At 41.1% G+C, this 14,163-nt stretch overlaps 1 long non-coding RNA gene across 2 annotated transcripts; it reads left to right on the top strand.

Annotated features, from left to right (window-relative positions):
- Positions 1-9,431: 9,431 nt before the first annotated feature.
- Positions 9,432-11,439, top strand: LOC115579951 (uncharacterized). Of its 2 annotated transcripts, none has more exons than XR_003983770.1 (3): positions 9,432-9,534; positions 10,709-10,844; positions 11,270-11,417. It is a non-coding gene; the product is annotated as an uncharacterized LOC115579951 (long non-coding RNA). The 2 variants fall into 2 exon arrangements; XR_003983771.1 differs by lacking the exon at positions 9,432-9,534 and adding an exon at positions 9,958-10,094 and having other exon boundaries at positions 11,270-11,439.
- Positions 11,440-14,163: the final 2,724 nt, after the last annotated feature.

Here is a 14,163-nt window from a genome sequence, read left to right as displayed (position 1 = left end):
GATTTTTTTTCACACTTTTTTGCACCTTCACTAGATTTACCTCCCATAGAGGTTGATTATAGTGATTCTCACAATTCCCAACTTGACATGGTCCACAAGCAGGCATGCATGGTAGTCCATATGCTCTGCAACTGCACCGTTGTGTTTGGCAGGCAGTTGTGCAATTACAGTGGATCATCTGAAGGAGGCTGTTTGGGGCAGCAGTCTTTCTGGTCATAACTGGCAGGAACTGGTTGTCCACCAGTTTCCATCCCCAATACACTGTGTTCATGTCACCTTCCTTTCCAATCCACACCATGATCTGGAAGTAAACTCTTTGGCAGTGGTATTTGGTTGAGGACTCAGTTGGAGGCAGACGTTCTGGGGTGACAAATGATTTGGCGGTGACGATTTTCTTGCTAAAAAGGTTGTAGCACAAAGACGCAAGTGAATCGGTACTCTTTCCGCCAAACAACACTGCCATTGCCTTGGTCCCATGGTCCTCTATGACATTCCTTGCTTGATGTGGGAGCAGAAACACATTTGCACAGGACTGGATGGTTGATACCCCATTCACAAGTTTCTGGAATGCTGTCTGTTTGCCAACACTAAAAATGCGTGAAGTTGTGTCACATCCTGTGAAGGCGTGAATAAACAGCAACTGGGAACACAAGTCACTACCCAGGACTTGTTTCATCTCACTGATGTTGTACACTTTAGTAGCTTTGGACTTGTCTGAATGAAAATAGAGGCCTCTATTGTTCGTCCCAGCATAGTAGAGGAGAAGAACTCGTAAGTCTGTATCCTCCCCTATCAAGGTTGTGGGCTGATGTTCTGATGCCTTGACTGCAGCTTTGACAATGTCCACATCTGCATCACCTGATGCATTGATAACAGTGCAGCCCTTCTTCTCCAGCTCCTCGGACAGAAGATTGATAAGTCCTTGTTTGTTGCGAGATCTGGAAAGGAAATCATCCTTTCTTCCCACAAACTCAGTCTCTGCATTGAAGTTAACGATGGGGTGAATGTTTTCACCACGTCTCTGATTTGTATTGTCTTTGATGGAAGGACCTTCACTATAACCATCAAAAATGACTGTTGCTTTACCATAATGCCGTATAGTAAAGTCTGCATATGACTGTGCAATGGCACCGTAACTGTCACCCTTTTTCCATGCCAAGCGGTGAACCAGGGAGCCACCGTCAAGGACATAATGCTCAGTTGGAGGGATGGAATCCAGGACAGTTTTGATTGATTTCTTGCTTGAGAACTCAGTGACTGCCTGCGCTAGTTGGGGCTTGTTGGCTTTACGGAAGATTTCCCTACCTTCAAACAGGGCTGCAGGAAATGAGCAGAGCTCATAGCTCATTACATCTTCCAGTGAAAACTGTCCAGTTTTCGACATGATCAGGAACCGTTGGAACAGCAAAGCAGGATCAATGGTTCGGTCTTGGGCAACTTTGATGGTGAAGTCATCTGCAAAGTTTTTTGCCCGGTCTTTCCGTTTGAAGGATATTCCAAAAACAGGTTTTTTAATCATCTTGTCAATGATCTCATTGCCAACAGTCTCAAACTCATGCACATTCACCTCCTCTTTGGCAACAACACCAGTTACTATGTTTCTCAGAGATGGGTCTGGAGAGAATGGTGTCCAAATGCTAAACTTCTCCTTTATCTTTTCTAGATCGGAGTGATCTCTTTTCATCCTTGTTTCTGAGGATTCTCGGTGCTGCTCGCTGGTCGTGTAGGTGAGGTCATTGAATTCCTGCATGGTGTTGTTGTATTCAGATGTGATGGGTGTAGACATGGTCCACAATGCTCGCATTTCTTCAGTCATTCCACTTCCATGGGTCAAGCCTCCGCTGCTTTTCAAGGATCAGAGCTAAGGCCTGCCCAGTACTAGTTGCTGCGACGGATCACATGAAAACCCCTGGAAAACTTGTTATGTACATCAGGGTGTCTGGTCTCGAGTTGGCACATTTCTTGGAGGTAGAAATATGCCGATTTCAGGTAGTTGTAGTGCCCAGCGGCAGCAAATATTTGCAGACAGTCCAACATTGCGCGCAAGTGCATCTTCCAAGATCCTGTACGATCTGCTTTGATCAGAGCTCAGGCTGTCTGCAGCATCTTCTGATAATTTACCCACAGCCGGCTGGTTTTTGACCTTGTGCTAAGGTCTACCCTCTTTGTTTCCACCTTTTCCTTGATTTGGTTCAGCATATCTGATGCTGCAGCACTCTCCAAAGTTGTTTCATTCTTTACCATGGATGAGTACATCTCTCCAGCTTGGTTCACCAAAGACTCAAACTGTGAGTCATCCTCCTGCAGCTCTGACACAACCAGGTGATTGAGACATCTGTCCACCAGCAAATGTCCACGAAAAGCTCTTTGCACTGACTTTCCAGTCATCATGTGCTGGACGGTGTTTGATCCATAGACAACTTCCATAATGTTCCTGAGTCCTGTGTCCTCCATCAGTGTACCTATTGCACCAAGCAGGTTCATAAAAGTATGAAAACCTCCAAGCATTAATACTATGCTTTTCAGGGGACTAGTCTCGGGTGCATCAATGATGATCTCTGCTGCTTTCCAGTACAATGGCTGATCAAACGTAATAATGGGCGGAGCATTGTGTTTGATAGCCAGGTCACAAACAAAATCCAAGGTGGACAAAATACATGTTTTGTCTCCAGAGTACAGGTCAATCATTGGCAGGAACACAACTGATGATTGGCCTGGATGTTCTAGTCCTTGATGAATGATATGCATCATTCCCTGCCACCCTGGGGTTTCTTGTCTGAAGTTCAGTGAGAGCTCCCACAGGACATCAACTGTTCTGTCACAGTTGATCAGTGCTGGCGAGTTCATTGAACATGATGGTTTGGTGTACATGTTTCGCAAAGCGATATTCGATGACTGGGATTTTACTTTGCACTGCAAAATCTAGGTTGGTAATTTGTCTCCTTGGAATGATACGGTCCTTTTTTCGCCCTGGAGTGACTGCTGCTATGATTCCCATTCCATGGAAGGTCCCCTTACCATCAATAGTAAGGATGTTGTGGTCAACATATTGTCCCCAGCAAAAAAAAGTGCCATGTCCAGCACATCTTTGTCGTCTGCTAACATATCTGGGGCTACTGAATCTGCTGCATTCTTTTCAAAAATAATGCAAAACTTCCTTGTATGATGAAGCAAATCCCATTCCATGAAGGGTATCCACCAGGAATTGTGACCAATACATATGATGTGCCTGCACTGCAAGGCCAAGTTGTAATGGAGCTACCACAGCACGTGGTCGTGCTGCCTGGACAATTGCCTGTCCAATTCCTGCAACCTTTCGGCTTGTCTCCTTACCCACAAAAAGGCCATTCAAAAGTGTACGGAGAGTCTCAGGAACAAATGAAAGGGCAGAGTCAAGCTCAAGTGACTTTGTGCTCGGATACTTATCGGTAACGGACAGAACATTGGACTTTATATCACTTTTAATCAATCGTGCAGCTGTTTGAATGATCGCTTGTTTCTGGGATTCCTCATCCCTTTCTGGATCGCTGAAATAAGATCGTAGTATTTGTGATGTCTTCTCTCTCATTGTCACTATGTCATGGAGGCCTTCTCCTTCAGTGAAATGTATATTGTCGTGGTACTGTTCTCTCAATTTTCTCTTGAGGTATTTATTATTATTATTATTATTTATCTTCTTTTTTGGGCCTGCCAGACTTTCTGCGCTTTGCCTCTGGGTCTATCTGGAACTGTATCGGTATATTATATCCGTTATGAAAACTACTACTGCATAAGTGGTGGTAAACACAGTCTGCAGCATGTAGATCACGGCCATAATACTCGATTCTGCCTTTCACAGTGAAAGCCCATTGATCTGCACGATTGTCACAACACTCAAGAATGGACAATTCTTTAATTCAATTAAAAACTAAAATTAAAATAGGCCTAATTGTTGAAAATAATATGTAATATTTGAGTTACATAAAAATCTTTTTTATTTGTTTTCTTCCTAATTGTCCTTGAAATATTGGTCAAGAACCCCCCCACCCCCAACACAAAAATGGTTTGGCCCCGGAGTGGAGGGACAGAGTCAGGCTACCGGTGAAAGAGAGAGAGAGAGAGTCGCAGTGATGCGGGATGGGCCCGCTGCCCCGCAACGTAGGGACAGAGTCAGGCTACCGGTGAGAGAGAAAGAGAGAGAGAGAGTCAGGCGGGATGGGCACGCTAACCCGCAACGGAGAGTCTTAGCAGGATGGATCAGAGACTGATCACACACTTCATTTCAGCGATCCTGCATTAGGGCCAACTAGAAACATGTCACACCAGCAGTAGCCTAAAATACAATGGTAAATATTAATTTATTTCCTGCTAGTGTCAGAATTCCAATACATATAAAGAGTGTATCTGGCAACAGCTTATGTGTAGTTTGTTAATGTTAACCATCATTGTCAATGCCTGTTACTTGTCTTTTGCAGACAGAGATGTGAGGAGAGGAGAGGAGATGAAGAGCAGAGGAGAGGAGAGGAAGGGAACAGGAGAGTAAGAGCAGAGGAGAGGAAGATCAGAGGAGAGGAACAGGAGAGGAAAAGCAGAGGAGAGGGAGAGCAAGGGAAAAGGAGAGAGGGGAGCCCATCTAAGATTATCTCATCCCGGGCCCAGGCAAGACTGTCAGCTGGCCTGCATAAAATGACACTAAGCATTTGTCTGAGAATAAGACATTTGTGCTGTAATTTCAATGAGGCAAGCTATATCAAATGTCAGTATCATCTTCCACCATCTTCTGAATTAATGAAAACTGTGAATTTAGCTGTGTTGGGTTTTTAATGCCACCTTTAGACTCAAAAACATCTATAGAGGATGCATTACATATATTACCTTATTCAAATTGAAATGAGTGACCATTTTAGAGAGTTCACACACAGGCCTCTGTTCGGGTTAATTCAGAGTTGTTTATGATCAAAGTTATACAAATCCAATTTAAGTTACTTTTGGGTACAATAACATTACATTGAATGCCAAGTCTGTGCTTTAGCAAAAAAAGGGTTATGTGTCCAAAAACTACTGAGTAGGAGTTACATGACATAGGCTAAATAGTTTACATCTCTGGTTCACCCCAAACAAAGATAAAGGTTAAAAACTTACAGTAATCTCACAAAACCATGTATTCCATAAGTATGTAATCATGTCAGTTTGCAATTTAGACAAGTCCAATGGATTCATAGACCCAGAAAACATGGGGTTAGACACCAAGATTACTTGGCTAGGTCAAATAATGAAGGAGTTGGGATATTTCAAGGGCTTCCTGCCCATCTTGGACGCCATCTTGAAAATGACACCTTTCTAGTGGTCAAACTTTGGTAAACTTTTAGTATGTTATTAAGGACACCCAATACTACAAAAAACTGCTGAGAAACCTTTTGTTAGAATTTTTTCAGGGTTAGGTGTTTTTTTTTCATATATGCAGCCGACTATACACTTTTCACGCGTGTGCTAATTTTTTAACCAAGGTGTGAAACGGGGGATGTAGTGCTGGCTGGGAAGACTGTCTGCCAGCTCCGTATCCCCAATAGTAATTTCTGTTTATCCGTGTGTACTGCGTTTCAACATCATGCACTAATCCCAATTAATAACGTTACATCGTTGCACAAGCTGACCAGTCGTTATTGCTAACAACATATTCAAATAAAAAAAAACGTTAAACTGATATGTTCCCTTTTTCCCCTCTGGTTTAGGTGTACTTATGTTTAGATGCATAACAATGCTTACAGCGCCTGAGAATGTCTGCTTGTTGAATGAAAATGTAACTATTCAGTCATATTATGTCATCAAACGTCACTTAACCTTTCACATTTACAGGTTATCAGAAGACTAAATCAGCTTCAAAACTCACCTTCCTGCATGGCAGACCACCCTGGCCTCGTACCAGTGTGCATTCTCACTTCAGAATGCACTAAATATCTACAGAGCAGACTATGGGCCTTTACATCTGAGGGGAATAGAACATTAAGTGGGTTTTTTTGCATACCGTAAAATATCAAATAATAGCTGGGGCGTTTATTTGTTTGTTTCAACCACTTAACAGACCAGGCGTTTGTTTTGGACAGGCGTTTAATTGAGACCCTGGTTAATTGACACCCGGCTATTATTTGGTAATATACGGTATAAATTCTGTTATTGTAAAAAAAATATCAGTAATGAAATAAATTCAATTTTCCACTTTGTTACATTGCTTATTTTTCTTTTTGAAAGGCAGTTTGACAATTGTTAAAATGTTACATATCAAACACTAGAAAAGATAAATTTCTGCACAAAATCAATTTGCAAGAACGCAATTTATTAGCAACATCTACACCTAGGTCTATGACCAACTTGCTGCTAATAAATGGTGGAAATACAAATTAGATATTGTGCAGAAATTTATGTTTTGTACTTTTGGATACTCATCCCACTCCTATGAACCTGTCTCTTGATGATCATAATTCTTATGTCTACATGTCAAACACTGAAAGTACAGAAAACAGCTTATATAATTTTATTTTTATAAATACAAGTACAGCAAACAACACACAACTATTCAAAAAGTTACTGAATGTACAACTAGTTTTTATTGCCTGTTGTTAAACAGTAGGTAATATATTTACAAAAAAATATAAGGTTAATCAAAAACTATGTCTAAATATAAATGTATATATATGTCCACTCTGTTCAGCCGTTACAGATACTTGGCATATAGGAGCTTTGTGAGCTGGTGTTGGGTCTTTCTGGGCCGAAGAGTTCGTGTGGCACTGCCCAGCTGTGTGGTGCTGCGTATACGGATGGAGTTCCCCGGCACTCGAGGCATCTACGTGGGGTTCAGACCGGCCCTTGACTGAACCTTGTCACATAGTGGTCTATCACCTCCTTCTTGTCCAGCGTTTCTAACTGTGCACAGAGTACCTCAGGAATGGAGATCTTCAAAACCTCATCTGCGTATGAACCAGGGTCCTGAAAAACCTTCTCAAACACCAGGTCCAAGATGTCATCCACCTAATCTGCAATTAAAAAAGTGAAATATTGTGCTTACTTTATCGTGTTTGTTTATTATTTATTAAAAACAAAACTAGAAAAAGCCATAGACACTGGTTAATTTATATTTTATTTATTTTCCAAGTATTTTATAATGGCGGTTTCATTTTTCTGTGTGATTTCAATAAAAAGGTTTAAAACTTACGAAAGGTTGGTTGCTCCTTCACTGCCTTTGCTGTGCATTCTCCTTTCTTCCACTTTGGAAATGAAGCCTGAACAGTGGCTCACCAGCTGAGGTTGTTGCCTGTGGACGGTCTGAATTTTCAATGAAGTGCAGGGCTGCCAGGTATAGTCTTGGGAGGAAAAATAATACAATGCTAAATAAGAATGAGAGTACATTGTACACATTGCAAAAAATATTCAGAAAATGGTGATTTATTTTCAAATAAATAGCTGTATTTATAAAAAAGCAGGACTCAAATGTCCTCTTACCACCTCTTTGTAATAGGTCAACATTAGAGTGCACTGCAAGTTTCAATGGTTTGTACAGATGTGCTTGGCTAAACACAAAAGGAAGTATTATTTTATGTGTCTGTTTTCTCATGTCACATGAAACAAAGCTATGTAGACAGAAATGATGATTAAAAAATCAATTTGATAAGGCAAAATCTGACAAATCACAATCCGAGCAAACCAATGCAAATCCCTCATTTCACATTAGATTTTAGTAAGTGAGCAAAAACGTACACATTTGCGAAGCGACTTTTCTGTGTCCGTGTCTGCATATAACTAACGTTAATCGTAGCACAGCAGGCAGGTAACCCCTAATCCGTGTACCCTTCGTTCTTTGGTTTTTCCATTTCAAAACCAAATTAAAATAACAGAAAAACAACTTAGTTTTTCTGTTATTTTGTTTTAAAACCAGAACGGAAAAACGGAAAAACAGAATAACACAAAATCACACATTTTGTAGCTGTTATTCTGTTTTAAAACAAAAACAGAATAACGTGAAAATTAAGTTTTTTGATTTTTACTGTTTTGTTGTTGTGATTTTGGAAAATTCGGATTTAGGAGCGGCAGCGCAGTAATTGTAATTCATGTAATTCACACAGAAAGCTGCGCTGCCGCTCCTAAAGAGCTGTGACGGTAGACGTCATGATGATGACGTCGGGGTGTTTCCCCTGCGGTTATTTATCAAAATATACACCTGCACCCGGCGTTTAAAGGGGACCATGCGGTTAATTGAAACTCGGCTATTATTTGGCAATATATAGTACATTTACACCCCGCTCTGTACGCCGGAGCGGCGGCAGCCATGTACATCCGCGATTCATTTTCAGTCTGGAGGCGGAGTGCTGTGTGTCTCCTCTCTGCTCTGACTGCAGGCTGGACTGCTGCGCGAGGTACTGAGAGACTGACCGCCTGTGAGTGCTTTTGGATGGTGGAGGGACTCACGGCAGCACCCGCTGCTCGTTGAGCACAGTAACTGCAGAGTGATACGTGCTTTCAAGTCAGAGTCTCCAAACACCAAAAAAGTCTCCAATAAGTGAAAGTCGCTAGATTTGACGGTAGTCGCTTTTGACAAAAAAAGTCGCCAGAAGGATGATTTGTTTGTGTGTTATAATAGTTCAACCACTTGCATTTCGACATGGGGAATTTTCGTTCGTTTCGTTTAAAGGAGTCATCACCCGGAAATCGCAACTTCTCTCATTAAATCATGCATATTGGTGTTGGACCTCTGTTGAAACTTGCCTGAAAAGTTGGAGTTTGAAAGTGGCTCATTTTTTTCGCTTTGGCTCTTTTTCCGAAGAGGGATAGCGCACAATAGTGCGCATTCCTAAAGCACAAGATTTTGACCCTGCTCCTGTGGTGACGTTACTACAGGAGGCTACTTGCATAAGCATCAGCTCACAGCCGTCCTCAGCCAGACTTTGAGTGAGCACGCGGAATCTGCCTATTTCTCCGTCATTTTCACGCCATACATCCCCAGCCAACACGTCCAAGTGGGGCCCACATGAGATTTACTTGGGTTACATGGGCTTTAACTGGGCATGGGCTCAGAGTGGGCTTTGAAGTGGGTTGGTGTTGGGCCCCACATGGGCATCCCAGAAGAATATACATGGACGAGAGATGGGCATCCCAGTTGGCCAGCACATATGGGAACTAGATGGGTCCCAACTGGGCCAAAAATGTAATTGTTATAATATTGTAATATTATTGACACTTACGGTGTCATCAAAATGTTTTGGTATTTCAGCCACTATAATGTGAGGTAAAAACTGGGCCAAAAATGTAATTGTTATAATATTGTTATATTATTGACACTTAAGGTGTCATCAAAATGTTTTGGTATTTTAGCCAATATAATCCGAGGTAAATAGAAGAAAAAAAGAAGTCAGGAATAAACTCAACCACAGCCACAGATATCCTATCTGCTCTTTTAGCCAATGTATTGTTTTATAAACTGTGCGCGTGTGTGGCGGGGTTGTCATGGAGATGAGAAGTAATCTTGCTACACTCGTTCATTCTGGAGTTGCCTCAAGGTCGAAGGTAAGTCCTGACTAACAAACAACACCATAGAACTGAAAAAAGCACTGTGTAAATCTAAAAGTTTATTCAACTATTTTTTCCCTTTATCAACGTTCTTGCTAGCTAACAGACGTTTAGCCAAGTGGTTAAACATCTGTTAGCTAGCGAGAACGTAAGCTAGCAAGAACGTAAATGAGTTTAACATGTAATGTCCTAATTTGCCAAGTGAAGACTCACTAATTATGTTAGAACTATGCAACTGTCAGACGCTCGACGCTCGTATCGTTTTTTTCGGAGGTTTTTTTTATCCAAATATAGGTTTAACCGTTACATTCATTTTCACGTAGTCACGCAGATGTACTACATTACCCATAATACCAATGTCTACCAGCGGGGTCTGTGATTGGCTAAACTCTGTGTTACCCGCAAACGGTGTTTCCGTTTCCGCTAGGACGCTCGCAAGTTGGCAATCCGTGATCATAGAAATATGTCTATGTCCGTGATCATCAGGAAAACAAGCAAATGGGTCCGTTTCTCCGTCTTGAAACCATTTTGCAAAATGAATTACCATTGGAATGAAGGTGAAGACACACATATTTACGTGGTTGCTGTCTCTCATTTTTTCATTTTCGGTTTTTCCGTTATGGTTTCAAGACAGAGAAACGGACCCATTTGCTTGTTTTACTGATTTTGTTTTTTAAACAGAATAATGAAAGAATGAACCATACCCGGATTATGCAGTTTTATTGTATTTATTTATGTATTTTGTGTATATTGTTTATCATTTATTCATTTAGTGTATCTTATCACAATTTAAAATTTTTCAACATAACTTTTTAATGCCATCTTCTATTCTAGTTAATTATACAAAATATTAAGCTGATCCTTATATTAAATATAGAATCAGGTGTTGAATAAATAGAAAATAAAGAAATATATAAAATCAGATGGCAGTCCACTCCCACACCACTGAGCATCAGCCTCTGTGTTGTGCAGAGTGCATGGGAGAGAGAGGGCCAGTCGGATATTCATCCGGCTTATTAGTAGGTGCAGACCTATGCCATATACCATGACAGAGAAATGACAAACATTATTTTTAGATATTAATTTCACCATATGTAACATCTAAATAATACACTTTGTGATTGATGCTCCATCTCTCCCTCTCCCTGCTTTTTCTGGATGTCACTTACAGGGAGTTTGAAAAGAAATTCCCTCACCAAAGACTTAACAAGAAAGGATGCGGAAAAGGCAGTGTCAAAATGGCTGATTGGTGCCAGGGACAGGGGAGGAAACCGTGCCATGACAGCACATGGAGGAGAGCAAAACCTGTAAGTCACAAAATATGCAAGATATAAATGACAGAGACCGTGCTCAGTGTTTTTTCTACACTCTACTTTTAATTTTTTTATAGTATTTGCTGTATTCATAATCACCGTGTGAATTTTGGCATCAAAACAAATACGGCATTTAAAGGTTTAAAAATATAAAAATTTAAATATATTTCATATTTATAGTTGGAATGATGTTTGCGACAAGAATGATCTGTTGTTTCGCCATTTTGGGTTTAAATTTCATGACAATTTAACTGTGATAGATTCATATCGCTAGAGTATATAGGCTGTATAGGGTCTATATAAGTCTCAAATTCAATTTGGAGCACCCTTGAGATACATCATAGATCACAGTAATCAGCTATCTCAAAGCACTATTAAACGAGGTAAGGTCCATCTTCATCTTTTTTTTCTTTTCAAAGGGCCGTTGGAACAGGGAGGACACAGGAGTAGAAGACCATCATCATTACATAGCACACATACACACATTACACTGTTTTTTCTATATTTGTTGTTGAATAAACTGTTTTCCTTAGAAATGTGTTTGGCCTCTCTTTAGTCTTCTAATCATTGTTTTACTCTTCAGTTAGACTTCCTAATGTATCATCACCCCTATTCAATACCAATGTCATTACCAACGCTACTGTATTGAAAAGAAGCATCAACTGTCTATGTTCATTGAATATATAGAAACATATTAGTTTGACTTTTACACACCTTTCTTTACTAAATTAAATGTTATGTTATTATATGTGTGTGTGTGTACCTATCACCAACCCATGAAAAATACAGGCATGGGATAAACTGTTTTTGCCCACATGGGACCTAAATGAAGCCCAATAAGGGCCCATCATCAGCTCAATAAGGGCCCATCATCAGCTCAATAAGGGCCCATCATCAGCCCATGTAAGGGAAAATCCGTGGGACCCAAATGGGGAAAACCCAGTTATGCCCATGTGGGACCCGTATGAAGCCCAGCAAGGGCCCATCATCAGCCCATCAGGGCGGACACATGTGGGGCCTCCATGAAAACTGAGGACAACTTTAGCTGGGCCCCAGTTGGGCAGCCAGGCTGGGCCCCACATATCAGCCCTGGTGGAGCCCATCTGGGCCCCACATGAGTGTGCTGGCTGGGTCGTGACGGCCAGCATTAAAACTCAGGTCTTACATGTAAAACACGAGTGTTAAGAGTAAGAAGGAAAAAAAAAGAATTTACCATTCAGAGACATCCTGCTGTAAACGTGTCTCTTCCACCGTCTCTGCTTTTCACTCTCCCGTTCGGTTTCCGAATCCGGCTCGTACATAAATGCCTCAATTCCGTAAGGTTCGTCAGTGTGTGCGCCATGACGGGGCTGTTTATGTTTTGGAGTCTGTGTGCATGCAGGCTCGCCCCCCATTCCGGCTCTGTCCTTCCTGCGGCCAATCAACGCGCGCCTCATTACATATTAATACAATGCAAATCCGGACCGGTCAGAAACCTCGCGCGTAATCTCGTGTGAGAAAGTGGCGGTATGAAAAAGTGTGAGAACAAGCTCTACGTTTGATTTTTTTTTTTTTTTTTTTTTTTTTTCCTAATAAGTTTTAAGAATTGATCCAAAGCGATCCAAGAGGGACTGGATATGTAAAAAAACAGGTGATGACTCCTTTAACATTAGTTCAGCCTCATATTTATATCGACGGTTAGCGTTAGCTCATGTGCTAAACGGCCAAAGTAACACAAACTACACTGTTTTTTTTTTTGTTTTTTTAATACTTACAGTTCCTTAATCTGTGGGTATGGATCCATCTTCTAGGAACAATCTCGTTGCCAGTCCAGCCTTATACTGACCCTGGTTGCTGAAACAGTCCGGCGTAGTGAAGTGACTGGCACAGACAAAAAGACTTTTGCTCACTGAAGCTGGGACGTTTCCCTGAAAAATAAAATTTAGCCACTTCGCTCTGATATCCTCTTTGGTAGGGAAGCGATGAAGGGAAACACGAGTATCCATGCATCCGATGACAGAGCAGGAGTGCTTGGCTTTCGGGTTGTACATGGTAGCGGTCAGGCTGTCGCGTATGAGTGAAGCGAGAAAATGGCGGATCATCGTTCAGGTAGCCGGCGTAATGTGGGAGGAGATATCCAGCATGAGGGTGGGAGTATTCAAATCACCCGCTCTGTTACGTAACAGCGCGGGTGAAATCCAACTGGCTCCTTTAGAGACACATTTCCTGACTCCGCCAGTTTACAAAACATTGGCTGTGTCCAAATTCAGGGGCAGCATCCTTCAAGGACCCATCCTTCGCCGCCAGCAAAGGCAGGGTCCTTCAGAGAGACCTGCAGGCCGCGTCAGCCCGTTGTGAAATTGGACGGTCTACTCTTCGCAGCATTTCCTGGTTGCGTCACCAGATGTTTCGCCCCTACCCGCACATCACTATTTCTAGTGAGGTAAAGTCCGTGAAAGTGACAAGAAGAGTAAAGTTTGACTGTCAGATCTGATTGAGCTTCAGGAATTCCTGATTTCCTTTTTAATCCTCCTGCCTGTGAAGGAAGAGGAGAAGCGGCTTGTTTATCTCGGGCTGAGAGGACTGTGGAGAGGTAAACCTGTTATTGAACCCACAGTAATGTTATCAATATTATCATTATTAGCTAGCTAACAGTTTGGGGTCATTAACATACCGATACATTACGTTAATGCTGACATATAAACTGCTGATCGCCACATATGTCTTTAATTTAGATTTTAAAGGCATATTTAAAATGTTTAGTAGATAGTTTTGTTTGCTATAATTTATTATGATTATTATTATTATAATTAGAGTATGAAATTATAAGTCTTGCCTCTTTCTTAAAACATTCCACATGGCAGCCATGGATCGAGTCAGAACTGCAGACCCAGTTGATGGACGATGTGGTGGAAAGAGGAGACTGGACCCCCAAACACCCTGAGTACCGACCCAGATGATGTCCCACTGACACCATCCAGCCCAGCAGCAATGCAGGGACTCCTGCTCAGCCTGTTACTGTACATCATCTCTAACTGTTTTAATATTGTTTTTAATAATAATTGTTTTTGTTAATAGTGAATAATAATCTGTAAATAGTTATTTATGCTGTCATTCTGTAAATAGTTGTAAATGTTAAGACCTTAATAATAAAAGAAAACATTCAATCCCTTGTTGTCCCTGAAAAGTAGCACTTGATGCCGTTTGCTGTTATAAATTGTACATAAGCTGTGAATACTAAATGGAATAGACAATGTGTTACAATAAAACAATATTTTATTTCATGAATTATATAAAATGAACAATTATGAACAAATAATTTAAAAATAACTCA

Source organism: Sparus aurata, chromosome 4 (genome assembly GCF_900880675.1).
Source record: "Sparus aurata chromosome 4, fSpaAur1.1, whole genome shotgun sequence".
Classification (NCBI taxonomy): Eukaryota; Metazoa; Chordata; class Actinopteri; order Spariformes; family Sparidae; genus Sparus; species Sparus aurata.
Note: the sequence above shows the minus strand (reverse complement) of the source record. Positions and strands in the feature narration are given on the sequence as shown.